The sequence below is a fragment of the Falco cherrug genome, chromosome 7 (assembly GCF_023634085.1).
Source record: "Falco cherrug isolate bFalChe1 chromosome 7, bFalChe1.pri, whole genome shotgun sequence".
NCBI classification, from domain to species: Eukaryota; Metazoa; Chordata; class Aves; order Falconiformes; family Falconidae; genus Falco; species Falco cherrug.
The window spans coordinates 2,668,041-2,683,060 of NC_073703.1; the positions used below are offsets into that span (position 1 = coordinate 2,668,041).

Here is a 15,020-nt window from a genome sequence, read left to right on the forward strand (position 1 = left end):
GGCTGAGGTTTCATGGAGCATTTCACCCAGAGGTGAAGTCACTCAGCGTGGCCACCTTTAGCAGCTGCTTCTCTGCATTGTGGGTTGTAAATGTCCCCTTAATTTAGTGCCTGCAGTGCACTAAAGCAGCAACCTTAGCACAGCCTCTGCATAATAACTGAAGATGCTCTAGATCCTTTGCTCGGACACAAACCTGATCTTGACTGCTGTAGCCCCAGTGAGTGATGTCTCCCTTACCCTGGGTGCCTCTGCCCCATCCCAGCTGTTTGCTGCAGCCAGGTCTGCTCCTGGCGATGACAGGAGGAGCTGGTACCTCTGCATTTGGGATGAGGGCAGGAGTGGACCGGGAATGGCAGGGGGATCCTGCCCCTGGGGTCAGACCATGCAGCACAGCTCCCTGTATGGCTCCGGGGTCCTGCCCCATCCCTGCAGTGAAGCACCATGCTGCTCCTTGCTCCAGACTGCTGCCCTGCCTCACCACTGCGCCTTCCCACGCTCACTTTTGAAAGATAACGCCCTGTTACTTAGCCTAATACAGCCAGGTGCTCAGTCCAGGCAGGAATGCACACACTTCCTAAAGGTTTCATTTCTTTTGACTGAACTTAGTAGTGAAAGGTGGTTTTTCTCCTTCGCAGAAAAGAATAATAGCTCTGACCTTGAGGAGAGAAATGATGACGGTTCAGAGTTTTCCTCCTTTTTTTGTTGCTATTTTTCTTGCAAAATATTCAAGTTGAGAGGGATTTTTTGCTTAAACAATTTATGCCTAGTGGATAGATTTATTCCATTCAGCTGCCAGCCACAAGAAAGCCCCATTATTCCCTGTGGCATGGCTTTTTTTCCTCAATACTCATAAATACTCTTTGCTAAATCTGAGTTTCTCCTCCTTGCGAAGGTGAGGGACCAGGTATTCCTGCCCCATTCCTGATGCTGGATGTGCCTCCTTGTAGCCACCTCTCCCCCTTTGCTGGCCTAACCCATGGGAACCCGAGCGGTGCTCAGGACCTGCCCCTAAATCTCCCTCTGTCTCCCCACACTTATCCCATTCTGTTCCCTCATTATTTCTGTCTCATGGGGATAAAGGCTGTATAAAAATAGTTTTTTTGGAATGTCCTGACACGGAGAGATGCTTTGTAGGCAGCCCTTCCAAATCCCACCTGGCCACTACTTCCCATGCCTCTGCTCCCAGCCAACACCCTGCTTCCCAGCTTTTAGCAGGAACCAGGCAAATACTGGATTTCCAGGCTGCCTGGGTGGTTTAGCATCATTCCTTCAAGGGAGGAGGGGAAAGATTGAAGGTTCAGTTTGGTTCTGAATGATTTATTTGAGCAAATGTGACAGAAATGCAAAGTGAGTGTTTGGGCTTGACAGCAGAGTTTGTTTGGATAGGAGGTAAAAAAAAAAAGAAGAGGAGATACTTAAAATGAAAAGTGGGCTCAGAGGGAGGAAAAAAGGGAGACATCGCAACTGGCTGTTTTTAATGCTGACTGATCACTTAATACTCTCTTTTGAAACACCGTTCTGTGCGACAAGGCACATTTGCCAGGGCTGGGATTGCTGTGGCCGTGTAGCTCACTGGTGAGTTTGGCTGTGCTACCTCCAGAGCCGGCATGGCACCACCTGCGTGCCAGCCCCTTGCACCACCGGTGCCTGCCTCTGTTTCCCTTCCCCTGTCTGCAGCCCGTCCCTGAGGTTTGGGGAGCTCCAGCTGTCTCGCCCCATCCTTAGCAGGGTGGGTTGATGCAGGGCTCCCTTGCTCCCAGAGATGCTGCTGCAGCTCCCTTGCTCAAGAGATTTAATTGAGGTTTGGACTGAGATCTCCAAACTCAGGCTCACTGCTGCAATGAGACATAGCATCCCTTCCCTTACAGGAGGCTCGCTGGCTCTCTCTCTCGCTCTGGTGCTTTTGATTTCTTTAGAGCTCAGATTTTCAGGCTCCTCACTTCTCTGCTAGTGCAGTGTTATAGGAACAGATGGGCTGTTTCCGATTGCTGCCCCCTGAACTTGGGAGGAGGTTTGAGTTTGGAGCAAGTCTGCCTCTTGTTCCATGTGACTCCCTGCAGCAGATTCCTGCCTGTGGGCAGCCAGGTCTGCCCTGCCCCTGTGGACACGGAGCCTCCTACGGAGGACCCAGCAAACACCCCTCTCTGTGCCGAGGAGAACTCTCTGGAGTAAGAATTTTCTCTCTTAGCAGATAAATCTGTCTCATTGTTACCTTAGTAGCAATGGCTGAGCATCATCTTATGGGTTGATGCTGTTGAGATGCTTAGTCTAAGCTTCATCTAATCCTCTTTCATCTAGCAATCGGGCTAGTGATCTCGCAGAAACAGGTCTTCTGACACCAGCCTCAGCGTTTTGTGGTGCGTGCTGGTGCTGGAAGGGTAATGCTCCCGAAGTGCCTCAGCACTGCTGCCCCTGAACTGAGCCAGAGGCAAAAGAGAAAAAACGAGCCCAAGTTTCTAACCTGAACTCTGTACCTGGCTTGTGGATTTCGGGTTTAGGTGGCAGCTCCTGATTTCACAGAACTGTGGCATGCAATTCCCTTAGCTGGCTTCCTGTGGAAACATGAACCACGTTTTTATAACCATGACTTTGGATTGGGTTAAAGTTTTGGAGTCTTTTGAGAATGCCCTCCTGAATCTGGCCTGCTCTGCTGCTTTCTACTGCATGCTGCCAGTGCACCCAGAGGATTCTGCAGCTCTTCGGGGAGCAATGGCAAACTTAAAGCAAGTTTAAAATATTTCCGTTCCCTTTCCGTGTGGCGAGGCCCTGAATTCAAGGCAGAATGTGGGGCTGCTGGACTCTGTGCTTGAAAACTCTTGGACTGTGAGCTTTGCAATCAAAACGTGATTCCCACTTGCTGAAAGCAGGAGCCTTGTCTGTGGTTCAAGGGGCTCGTTGCCCTCCAGCATCCCAGTATCACCCAGGCACCTGCCTGGGGGCCGTGCCTCAGAGTGTAGGGCTGGGGTCACCTGGCTTCGATCTGGCATGAGGCGGTGGCAGGGATTAGCACCCAGGACCACCCACCCGTGGCCTCAGGGTGTGAGAGAGGGGCCGTGGGGTATGCTGTTAGCAAAATCTGATCAGCCCCAAGCTGGTTCTCGGGTGGTGGTTAGACCTTATCTCTGGGATCTGATTTTGACCGGTTCTGGGATGAACATCATCCCTCCTTGAGCAAGAGAGGTCAGGTGGCCAAAGCCTTGGTGGCTGTCTGCCAATGCCGCGTGGTGTGGGCTAGCTGCAGTGATGGATGGCTGTGGGAGGGAGGGAGCAACCCCGTCTAGAGGTGGCCTCCAGTGGGGCAGGTCCCTTGCTTGGCCTTGCTGCTGCTCTGATGCTTCAGGAGCCTCCCCACTTACCTCTTGTGTGGCTGCTGGCATGGAAAGCCCTGTGCTAGCAAGCAGATGGGTGGGTGCACCTCGAGCAGGACAAGAGGAGATGGAAACCATTGCATGGGGGAGCAGGGGAACAGACCTGACACCAGCCAGTGCTCTGGAGCTGCTTGCTGCCACCACCTTGTCCTAATCCCTTAACTCTGCTTGGTGTCAGCCCCCAACGCCTCCCTCCTTTCCTGCCCAAATTGGATGTGCCTCCCTTTAGCACCTTCTCATGCTCTCCCCATCCTCCTGTCTTGCAGGGCTGCGTGTCCAGGGCTGAGCGAGCGAGGTGCCCCGCTGTTTCGCGCTGGGTCCCATGAGACAGGCAGGACCACCCTGTCCTTCCCGCCTGGGGCCGCAGCACCCCCCTCTCCCCCCGCTGCACGGGAAGCCCCTCCAGCACCCAAAACGAAGAAGCTGTGGAGGTCTGCTGCCACGGTAAGTCCCTGGGCTTTGGTGTTCCTGCACCCCTTCCCTGGAGGAGGGCACGCCGCGGGGTTTGCTGCCTTGCTTGCTTCACATGCATCTCCCCGCCGCAGCGATGTGGGGCACGCACGCAGGGCTGCAAAAGCGGCGTTGAGCGAACAGCTTATGCACCGAATAACTCAGGTTTCAGTCAACAGAAACAGCTCACGAATTCAGGTTGTATTTAGCAAGTGGTTTTGGCTGGGAAAAAGTGAAACACTGAAAAGTTTCATTTTGACATTTTCAAAATGAAACCTTTCAGCCATCTGTTTCGAGATGACATTTCATTTTGAATTTTTTCTAGGTTTTTTTTTTTTCGGTAGCGGGGGGAAGCCACCTGCAAACAAAATGAAAGCTTCACTTCAGACTAAACAATATTTGGTTCAGCCCCAGATTATTACTGGGGGTTTAAAATTTGGCAAAGGAAAAAAAAGAAACCACCCCCAATAAAATCCAGTTAACCTGAACAACTTTCTTTTCTCAATTTGGCCACCAAAACAAGAACAAAGCACGCACCCCTGTTTTCTCCAGTCCAAATCTTCAGGTTTGTTGCTGTCAGGGTTGCTGGGCTGGTGGGCAGCACGAGGGACCCCCAGGGCAGGCAGCAGGGGGGAGCCCTGCCCCCCCCCATGGAGTGGGGGGCTGCCGCACTGGCAGGGCTCTGCTGTGTGCCTGCGAGGGAGTTGGAGCAGAGGCACGCACTATGCATCGTTGGCTTTTTTGAGTGAGAGCTTGGGAAGAGCCTGTGGTGGCAGAACATGTTGTACCAATGACTTCAGGGATGGCAGGAGAGGCTCTGTGGGAGCTAATTTTAGCTACAGCAGAAAGCTTGTGCCTGAGAGGAGAGCGTGCTGTGCTGAGCCCACCTGGGAGCTGGCGCCTTCCCAGGGATGTGATGGTGGCCACTGGTGCCCAGACCTGTGCTGGCTGCTGCGGGGTGCCACCGGTGCTTGGCAGGTGTCACCCAGCCCCGTTTGCTGCCCTGTCGGGAGCATCACTGCCTGCTCTCTGTGCTTTCCCCTTCTGGTGTCTCAAAGTCCACCCTGGGGGTGGAGGTAGGGATAAATGTGATGTTGAAGTGATTTTCTGGTCTGCCTGGAAGGTTTTTGCAGCTGGGCTTGTCCTGCACAGGAGAAACCCCTTTGAGGAAGGAGCCTGCTGGGCTGAGGAGGGAGGAGAGCAGGAAAGGGTGGGAAGCAGTGGGGAGGGAAGGGAAGAGGGTGGTCAGTTTGCGTGTGTGAAGCACAGAGGGATGGGTTCAAACACGTCAGCTTGGTTTGAGGTCAGAAGTTGGAGCAAAGTCATAGAAATAAGGGAGAACCCCATCTCCCAGCAGCACCACAGCTTGCAGAAGAGCAGCGATGGGGCACTGAGGACCAGCAGCTGCCAGCATGAGGCAGAGGGACAGTCAGTGTCTGGGGTGAACAAGCCCCTATCCATGGGCTGGCAGAAGCCACCTGCGTGGGCTCCTCTTGGCCCTTTGATGATGATGAGGAGATGGTCTGACCATACCTGCCAAATCCCATCGCTGTGACCACCTGGGTGGCCCTTCCACCGTGCTCTCAGCTGAAACTACTGAATTGGAGAAGGAGAGGCTGCACTTCTCACCCTCTCCACCCCCAGCTTATCCCAAATATGACCTTACCAGCAGTCACATAGCAGAACTGCTGGAAGGGAGGTAGCTGTGCTGGGTGGGGGCTGCTGGTGTGGGGCTGTGCCTGCCCCTGTGATGGCTCATGCCCTTCGTCAGGAAGGAGAAATGGGAGTGTAAGAGACCCAAAATCGTGCCATAAACAAAATCTGTGCAGCAGCGCGGGGGGCTGCAGGAATGCATCCTCTGCTGATTTCCTAGGAGGAGCGTGCTGCTGGCATGTCCCTGGCCCCCAGCAGCCGGGGTGTGCAGGACTCCCACTCCAGCAGAAAGGCTTAAAATACAAAGAGTACCAAGCAGGTGTCTCGGTGTGTGGTGGGACAGCAGGTGTTTGATATCTGTTCTCGTGCTCTCCCCATGCTTTTGTCAGTGCTAGCTCCCTGCTGAAGTGTTACAGGGCTGCTGGCTTTGTTGCAGAGGCAAAAATTGGCTGTTCAGAGCGATGCGAGATCAGAAGGGATCTAGGGTTGCTGCAGATCTGAAATCTGTGCCTGCCTCATTTGGAGGGGAGCCAGTTGTGCCCAAGCCTCTGTCTGCTGTTTTGCAGGTGGCCGTGACCGCAGGCCACCTTTGGCAAGTGGTGGCACTGGGGAGGGTGGTAGGACCTCATACCTGTGGTTGAGGGGTCTTTCCATCGTGCCTGTGCTCCAGCATGGCTCGGCTGCTGGTGCTTGGCATGCAGGCAGAGCTGGTGGGCTGCGTGTTCCTGTGTGATGGGTGCCTGGGAGATGGTGGGTGTCCCTGGGCCAGGAGGTGGGCAGGAGGAAGGGGATTTATCCCACGGGGAATGCCTCCAACCTGGTTTGGAAGAGGTGGGAGGATCTTTCCCCAGGTCCTTACTGGAAGCCTCTGAAACCTGCTGAATAATTTCCCTGGTTTTGTATTTGGTATTCCCATCTTCCATTCTTTCTGTTTCCATCTCTCCCTGTTTCCCCCCCTTCGTCTTTATCAGTAGCTAACGAAACAGGCAGGGAGAAACCCAATTCGTACAGTAATTAAATTTACTTAGTGGGTATTCAGCTGAAGTAATGAGAAGTTTAATTCAATGATTAGTTTTTTTCTTTCATTAATTAAAAATGGAACAACGGTGCAGTTACAGTGGGCTGCATTGATCTTCCTTGTGGAAAGCTCCTGATGGGCTGATGGAGGAGGAGGAAGGCAGGCTTCTTGTTTTCAGTCTTCTCTGGATGGCTCTGCCCATACGCAGATGCTTTTGTTGTCCCCTGTCTCCCAGTGCTGACCCTCTCTGGGTAAGGGGTGCTTGGGGCAATGATGGAGGAGAGTGGTGGGACAGCCCCACACACAGGTCCTTTCCCGGTTCTGTCCCCTGAAGCAGCTTTTCAGCTTAAAAAGGGATTTGAAATATTTGCTGTGGGTAGAAGACTGAAAAGTGGGTCCCAGTGCACAAGAAGCTTGGGGTGGGAGAGTTGTTTTCCTTCCTAGCTAAACAGATTTTGATCCTTTTAAATATGTTAAATTCATAAACACTTTTTTAGCCTTTTAAAATAAGTGATGTGTGAAAGCAAAAACAAATAAACCAAATAAGTTGTTTCCCATTTTTCAGTGCTTTCTGCAGGCTCTTGAGGAGCGTTAGGACCTCAGATGTCCTTTGAAGCAGGTTGTGTTCCCCTAAAGCAGAGACATCAGTTTGCTCCTGGTTTTCACATGAAATGTTTATTTTGGTAGCTTTTAGGATCATTGTAAGATCTGCTAAAGATACATGTTCATAAGGAGGTGGAGTCACTAATTGCATTAACCCACCCACCCCCAACAAACAATGAACCATTAATTGGTGTTACAGATCTGGTGCGTGCAGAAGCCCTGTGTGTAAGGGGGCTGGGCAGGGGGGAGCGCTGTGCCCCCCTCGCCTGTGCCCTCACTGCCCCACGTGTCTTCCAAGTCATTTGTTTCTCTGCTGCTGTCGTGGAGACTGTGTGATGGTGAGAATTAGCCAAGGGCTGGGGGCACTGACCACCGGGGTCTGATGCTGTAAGTGCCAAGGGCACTCAACACCTCTGGAAATGAGACAGTTTTGCTTTCCTTGGGTTGTCTGAGATAACTGCTTCAGAAGAGCTGGCGGGCAGGTGAGAGGCTCCCGGCCAGCCCAGTGCTGTGTCCATGTGCTGGGAAGGGCAGGTGGCGTCCCACAGTGGGACTGGAGCCCCTCTAGCAGTCCTCATATCTCCTGAGGCTCTGCTGTGCCCCCACACCCCCGCTGCTAGTGGAGCTATACAGGATCCAGAGAAATTTTTTTATTCCAGAAAAGGGAGGAGTATGTCCCCCTGCTTTGACATCATCCCCTGAAACAGTGAAAATTGTGATGGAAAATGGTTTCTGGCAGGAGAAAAGGTGAATGTGGGACATTCCTTTTCCTGCATAAGGCAGGAGATCATAGCAGTGAAACCCATGCTGTCCCCTCTCCGGCGTGTGCCCCGGCTGTGGCAGCAGCAGGGAGGTTAGCCCGGGGTGGACGTGGTCCATTTGGGCGCTCTGTGCTGCCTGCCATGTGTGGGGTGGCTGTGGGAAGCAGAGAGGTCACTTGTCCAGCCAGGTTTAGGGAGCATCCCCTACCCACTAGGGTGGCAGTGTGGGACAGGGCCACTGTCCCTGTGCACTTTTTGGCTGGACCAGAGCTCCTGGCAGTGCCCAACGTGTTGTCCCCAGGGAGGTGTGACGGTGCTTTGCTCTGGGTGGTGGTTTGGGCTGACCCTGGCTGTAACACAGTGTTTCCAAATCCCAGTACATCTATGGGAGAACCCCCAGACAGCCTGGGTCCGTGGGATGCAGTGTCCCCCAGCCAGAGCCTTGTGCCCCACTGCTGGGGTCCTGAGCTGCGAGACCCTTCTGCAGCTCCGGGTTTTAGCGGTGTTTTGCTTGTCCTGTGTGAAACACTTCATTGCTCTGCACAACCTGGGGCCACCAAGGCTGGGGTACAGGGGTGCAGCCAGGAGCCAGGCTTGGGGCTGAGCCGCCTGCCTGGGGAGGCTTTACCGAGGGCAGCCCAGCCTGTGCTGGCCGGCGAGTGCTATCCAGCTTCACAGACAGCTACAGCGCTGCTTGACAGCAGTGTTTTTCAGAGGGCTTTTGCATGCATGTGTTTCTTGAGAGATCACTGCAAATGATTCCCAAGTGCTCTGGCCCAAATCTGTCCCGGTAGCTGTCAGCAGATCAATGCTCCTGCTAGGTACAGGCCTGCTCTATTTCCGTGGGAAAATGGCTTCTATCAAGCAGTTCATTTTGGGCCTTTCAGCAGTGGGTCCACTAAATTTTGGTAGTTGTGTTTTTCTGTCCGTTGTAGCCTGATTTACAGCTTTTAAATATCAGCTCAGATGAAGATTAAGCTCAGCTGAGCTTTGGTTTTGGGAGGGGGGTGGGAAAGCATTCACAGCTTTTAAATTTCTCTCCTGCTTGCTTCTCAAATGCCAGGTTTCAAGCCCTAATTGCAGTATCGTTTCGCCCACAGTGCATGAGTGGAAAGCAGAGGAGAGGCCAGAGCCCAGCGCGCCCCTGGCAGCCGGTCCCCCCGCATCCTGCCTTCATCTGACCCGGGTAGGTGGCACGCCAGCTCGGGCGCCGTTGCATTGCGGAGCATGTGACACTCACATGCCTCTGGCATGCTGAGTTCAGGACTGGACTGGTTTCTGCTGCTGCAAGCCTGGTAGCAATGCCTCCCCCCTTGCCCCCCCGACATAGCCCAGGGCTGCTACCCAGCCCCCCTGGGGCATAGGGCAATGCAGCTTTCAACGGGGATCTGGGGCAGGCGCTGCCTGCGTGGCTGGAACAGGTGGGAAATGTTCAATCCATCACGTCTGCACGGGGAAGAGTTCCTTGGGGGCAAGGGGGGAGGCAGCCAAAATGAATATTTGGATGGTGGCACTGAGAAAGCAGAGCTTTGTCGCGGGGATGTACAGCCCTTCCCAGGCAGATGGGTTTCCTCTGACTTGTCTCACCTCGGTGGGGGGCAAATGCTGCCTGCGTGGGGTGAGGCAGTGTGCGAGCTGAGCGATGCAGCCTGGGGGATGCTGGGCAGAAATAGTTTCATCTTCCAGGAGAGGGCAGGCAAGAGGGTCCTCAAAAGGTGCGTGTTCGCAGAGATGTCTCTATTGCTGATGTTGCGTGGCGCCTGCGCACTCTGCACAGTCAGGCTTCTTCCAGCGCTCTCGCCGGGACAGTTAAGAGAGATGGGAGCAGGTTTCATCTTGTGCTGTACGTGCAAACCCTCAGCTGAAATCTGTGAACTGTCAGCTTGATGCAGGCAACGCGTGAGACACAACATCACAGCTGACTGGGCTGAGGCAATGTCCCAGGGTGTCAGTCCTCAAAAGAGAAAGGGATCTCTCTGAATAGCAGAATTTGGTTTCCTAATGAAAAAAAAAATAATAAAAAGGATGATTCAAGCCTCTCTTATATGCCAGAGCAGGAATTGTTCAAACTGGATGTTGTCGATGGTGGGGTGTGCTGTGATTGCTGCTCGGCAGGAGTGGTGCCACTGGGAGGGGTGCCTTGGCTTGGGGAGGGCACGGGGCTCACTGGGGCTGCCCTGGAGGCAGTGTCCCGCGCCTGGTTCAGAGAGAAGGGGCTCAAAACAGTGAGGCAGAAATGGCTTTCGCGCAGACATACGGACACAGACACGTAATTTCCCCTTTACATCATGTCCTTTGCTCAAAGCAAAGAGCAGGCTGCATGGGCTCACCCTGATGCGTGCACAAAGGGACCCGTCCTCACCTTGTTCCTGCACGAGAGAGAGGGATTTCCTATTTTGCAGAGAAGGATTTCTAGCTTCTTGCTGTATTTCTCATTTTATGGTAAGAGGAATGAACCCAGGCACCCATCCCTCGCCACTCCTGTGTGCGCTTCTCGCAAGCTGGGCCCTAGGCAAAGCTGTTTGCAAAGGGTGCCTGGTCAGAGGAGTTCCCACTGTGTCAGGGCTGACAAAGCAAGTAGGGGCACCATGGAAATAGCAGTTTCCTGTCAAAACACCTCAGCAGCGAGCCCTGAAATGCATTTATTCTTAGCCATCTTCTATAAAATCAAAATTCTGCTGGGAAACGATCGTGCTGCTTCAAGTCCTCCCTGAAAAATCGAGTGCTGAGAGCCATCTGGTTTTGGTTTAGATTTGGGTGTTTTCTTCCAGAGTGCCATTTGCAAAAGTTGAAGATTTTTCTGAAGAACAGTATTTAGAAAACAAGGTGGTTAACTTTTTTCTTTTCTCAAAGGAAAATGCACAAGGAAAAACATATTTCCTGGGAAACTTGGGATGATGGAGGGGGATGTGGTCTGTTTCTCAGCCTGGCCTCTCTGCTAACCAGTGCAAGACCAGGACAGCCAGGCACTGGGCAGTCATGTCTCGGGTCCTAAGCACCCCAGGGTCAGCACACAGCCCCTTGCCCTGCCCAAAGGCCTGGAGCAAAGCAGGACCTGGTGCTGGGAGGGGGCATCTCAGCCTGAGCATCCAGCAGGCACGTCAGCCCTCTCTCCAAGGAGACCATGAACCTTGGGGCTGGGTGATGTGGTCAGAGGTTTTATTTAGTTCTGAGGCAGGGCTGAACCTGAGTGGATTTTTATTGCATGAATTCTTAGTGTTTAAACTAAGCAGATCTTTGAACCTACGTGGTTTCTGAGGGATGTTTCTCTTCCTCTCTGAAAGCATGTGCCATAAATGCTCCCAAAAAATCCTTCCTCTCCTCTCTGGTGGTGTTAGCTCTGGGCATGCAGTCATAAACTTGCAATAGGTCGGGCTTTTCACTAAGCCTCCATGTTACAGGAGTGTCTGGAGTTTTCAGTATTTAAAAGCAAGTTTTGAGCATCAGTCAAAAGCCTACAAATGTGAACAGGGAACCACAGGCTCTACATGTCACGCTGCAATGGGCCAGAAACTTGTGAGGGTGGGCAGGAGCAGGGAGGAGGATGTGGGTGATCTGGGGGTGCAGGGAAGATGGGAGGGGGAAGGGGCTGGGTGGCAGCATCTGGCCTGGCAGGAGCTGGGGAAGGGAGGAAGGGGCCAGCAGCTCATTTACCAGGTGTCTATCCCCGGAACATGCCGCGCTGTGCAGGTCAGCACTTGTTTGAGAAGGAGCAATACAAGCTGTCAGGTGGAAAACACTACCTCCCCTGATAACTTAATTTTGCTGAACAATCTTCTAGCTCAGAGCAAGGAAAAAAAAATCAATGCACCAGAGCCAGGCTGCCCATGCATCAGGAGACCCTGCCTGAGATGCCCTGCCACCCTGAGCTGTCCCCAGGGGTGACCCTAGGGGACACTTGTCTTTAGCTGGCCCAAAAGCCGTGGTTAGCAGGGTGGCTGGGAAGAGCTGAGAGAGGGAACAAGGCTGGAGGGAAGGAATGGATGGAGGGAGGGGTCTGTAGCCCGTTTGGGCAGTGCTGTTGCAGAAGGTCTGCTCCTTCAAGCAGGGCCAAGACAAGCCCTGGATCTTTCCCACCCCCTACCTGGTTCCCACCTTGCTCTCTAGATCAAACCAGTTTTCTTTCCTGGCATCTTGCTCCAAGGGTCAACAAAGCTATTAACAAAGATTCTTTGGGTGGTTTTTCTTTTGGTAGTAATTTTACAAAAAATAAGTATGAATTGTGCAAAATGCTAATAAGCTAGGGAGGGAGCCAGGCTGCGCAGCCCAAGGGTGGCACTGTGCATGCGGCTGCTGGCCCTTGGTGCAAACCTGGATGCCACCACGGAGTTCCAGTGGCTCTGGAGAGCTTTGCAGGGGTAGGATTTCATGCAAGGTGCCTGATGCATAGGGTTTGGACAGGGATGGTTGGGGCCTGTTTGTGGCAGGAGTCTGGGCGCTGTGTTAGTGAGGCTGGCAAGCACTTAAGGCTTTCTAGCTGCTGAGCAGCTCTTCCCTGTCTTGGGGTGGGAGATCGTATTGTGCACATGCAGCTTGGGATGTCACATTAATGTTAAATGTGGGGAAGAAGCTGGAGCGAGCGAGAGCAGGAGCTGGGTGTGCGTGGCAGTTTGTTTCTTTGGGTTTATGCGCTGATACTTTCTGCTTAATTGCACCCCGACAGGCACAAAGGAGGGGTGTGTGTTAAAGAAAGCTTTTAAAAAAAACTATTTCCATGAAATATTCAGGACAGGCTGGTTTCTTTTTTAAAACTAGCATAATTACTGCTGTAAGGCTTCCAGTTCTCCTGGTTTCATTGCATTTGGAGAGAGATGGCAGCAGTGTTTGCCCTTGGTAGCATGGAGGGGGTCAGAGGGAGGGGATTGCTGTTCTGATACTTGGCGACGGGTGAAGTGGGGGTCAGGGGGTTGGTCTGTTCCCATGAGTATCTGTGGGTGATGGACTGGGGACCTGGAAGGGAATGAAGGCAATTTAGCAACATACTGGCGTGTACTAGGGACAAGAAAAATGTGCCTTGTGCTCTAGGTGCACTGGGGTGTATCCCGCTGCTCCCTCCTTGCTGTGTCCTGGCTCTCACAGATGGGGGGGGGGGGGGGCAGCAGTGGGTATGGCCATGGGGAGGGCATCTGCTTCCCTGCGGAGAGGGGCTGTTCCAGGAAGCGCTCTCCTGACGCTGTTAGGTGTGATCCAAAATTAGCATCCCATTCACTAGTTCTTAGCTGTGTTAGCTCTGCAAGGCTAATAGGGCTTAAAAAAAGGTCTCTTGTCACTGAAATCAGCAGCTCTGACTCAGAATACGCAGAGGGAGCAAACTTGCTGAATAAGGCAGTGTTGCTGTTGTAAGTGCTCGCCTGGCTGCAGCAGTGCTGTGGGACTTGCCTGAGGATTGGTGTCAGAGCCTGGGAGGGGTCCTCAGTTCTCATCTTGGTGCCTAAAGCGCTGGGTGAGGAGGATGAAGGTGCGAGCATCAAACCAGCCAAACCGTGGAGCGTTCTCAGTGCTGTGCAGTGTTCCACAATTAATCACTTCCACCCACGTTACACCTTCCCCCTCCCCTAAATCCTCCCTCGCCTGGTACTGGAGTGGGGAATGGAGGCAGCTCCAGTTTTATGAATCAGTGAAAGACAATGCCTGCTTTTGAGAGCTGCTGATTTAGAGAGCCGTTTGCAAGCATGTGTGCAGTATGATTTCTTATCAGAGCATGGCTCTGGATGAGCCTGCCAAGAGGAGCTGTTCTAGCTCCTGGCCACATCCTGGGGAGACGGACTGAGTGGTCTTTTCATCTACAAATAAAACAAACAGGAACAAAGGAGGCAATAATATTGACTTTCATCATTGATATTCCCATTTATCTCAGTAATAATTAGTATTTCTATTGCTGGAGGGGTATAGCTCATAATATCACTGTTTTGAGGGAGCCTATTAATGTCATCACTAAGGACAGCCGGGTTCAAAGCACTGGGCAAGTGCTGCAGAGGGTGAGTGGGGTGGAGGGCTGGGAACGGAGCACAGCTGGGCATGGACGAAAGAGGCAAGAGGCTGCGGAGGGGTGCATGGATGCTGCAGGCAGCAGTGGAGCAGCGGAGCTGGGGAGGGTGATCTTGGGCATGGCCAGGGTGTAGGTCAGCAGTGACCTGAGGCTCCTGCTGTGCATGGGGTGAGGTGGGAGAGCTGTGTGGGCTTGCTGGTTGCAGCTGGGGCTCCCAGGGTCCCAGTTACCTTCCCCTCACTGCTGCCTCCAGCGCAGCAGGAGCAAATCCCACTTATCTGTGTTTTCAGGAGGGGAAGGGCAGGGCTGGTGCTTCATCATGGTGGCTCAGGGGTGGAGGGTGCGCTGTGAGATGTAGTCACAGTGCCTTCATCAGTGTGATGTGCTCCAAGCTGTAACAGCAGCCCCCGCCTTGTCACCAGCATGTGAGGCAATATGGGAAACCAGGGCAAGTTCTTGCATCTGTCCCTGCTGCCCCCAGGGCACCTGTGCCACTCGTGCACAAACTTCCTGCACATCCACAGTGCTTGTTATTTGCTGGCACTTCATTAGTCATTCCCTGTCTCTTGAAAAAACAACGAGCAACCCCTCACAGTGCTGTCTGCAGGTGCCTTGTTCTCCCTTGAACCCTCTGGGACCCCGGAGGAGGTGGGACACTGAGGTTTTAGCGCCGGTGCTGCTGCTGTCCTACGTTGCTGTGAAAGCTTTGGCACGCGACTGTTCTGTGCATCATCCCGAATCAGGCTGGAGGTCCATTTCCTGCATCTTTTTTTTAAACATCCTATTAAGTGCGCATCCCAGCCTGCCAGTGAGGGATGGTTTCCGGTGTGCAGTGTCCAGAGCATTTTCAATTCCTCGGGAACGGCTGTCACAGCAGCCGCAGGGAGCGGCAAATGCAAATGCAGGGCAGTGTTTTTATTAGGATTTAAATGAGTTTAAGGCTGTTCAGAATTACAATGTGATTTGAGCCAGGAGGGGCTTGCAAAACTGGTACGAGTTCATACATTACACAGCAAACATGCCAAACCCCATGATTACTGCTGAGCACCTTCCTCACTAAGGTGGGGAAAGGAGCAGGGCAGCTGCCTGTTGCCCATCATGTAGGTCCCCATGGAGGAAAGGACTGTGTGGGGTGGAAGGAGGGGTAAAAGGCCCAGCAAGGGCAGGGGAGCCAGTCC

General features: G+C 53.1%; 1 protein-coding gene across 2 annotated transcripts in view; it reads left to right on the plus strand.

Annotated features, from left to right (window-relative positions):
- The window catches only part of LINGO1 (leucine rich repeat and Ig domain containing 1), a 169,590-nt gene that overhangs the window by 96,781 nt on the left and 57,789 nt on the right, over positions 1–15,020 (plus strand). For both annotated transcript variants that reach the window (XM_055717162.1, XM_027802868.2), the window contains 2 exons: positions 3,635–3,812; positions 8,954–9,039. The gene's annotated coding sequence lies outside the window, so the exon portion shown is untranslated. The remainder of the gene's footprint in view (positions 1–3,634; positions 3,813–8,953; positions 9,040–15,020) is intronic.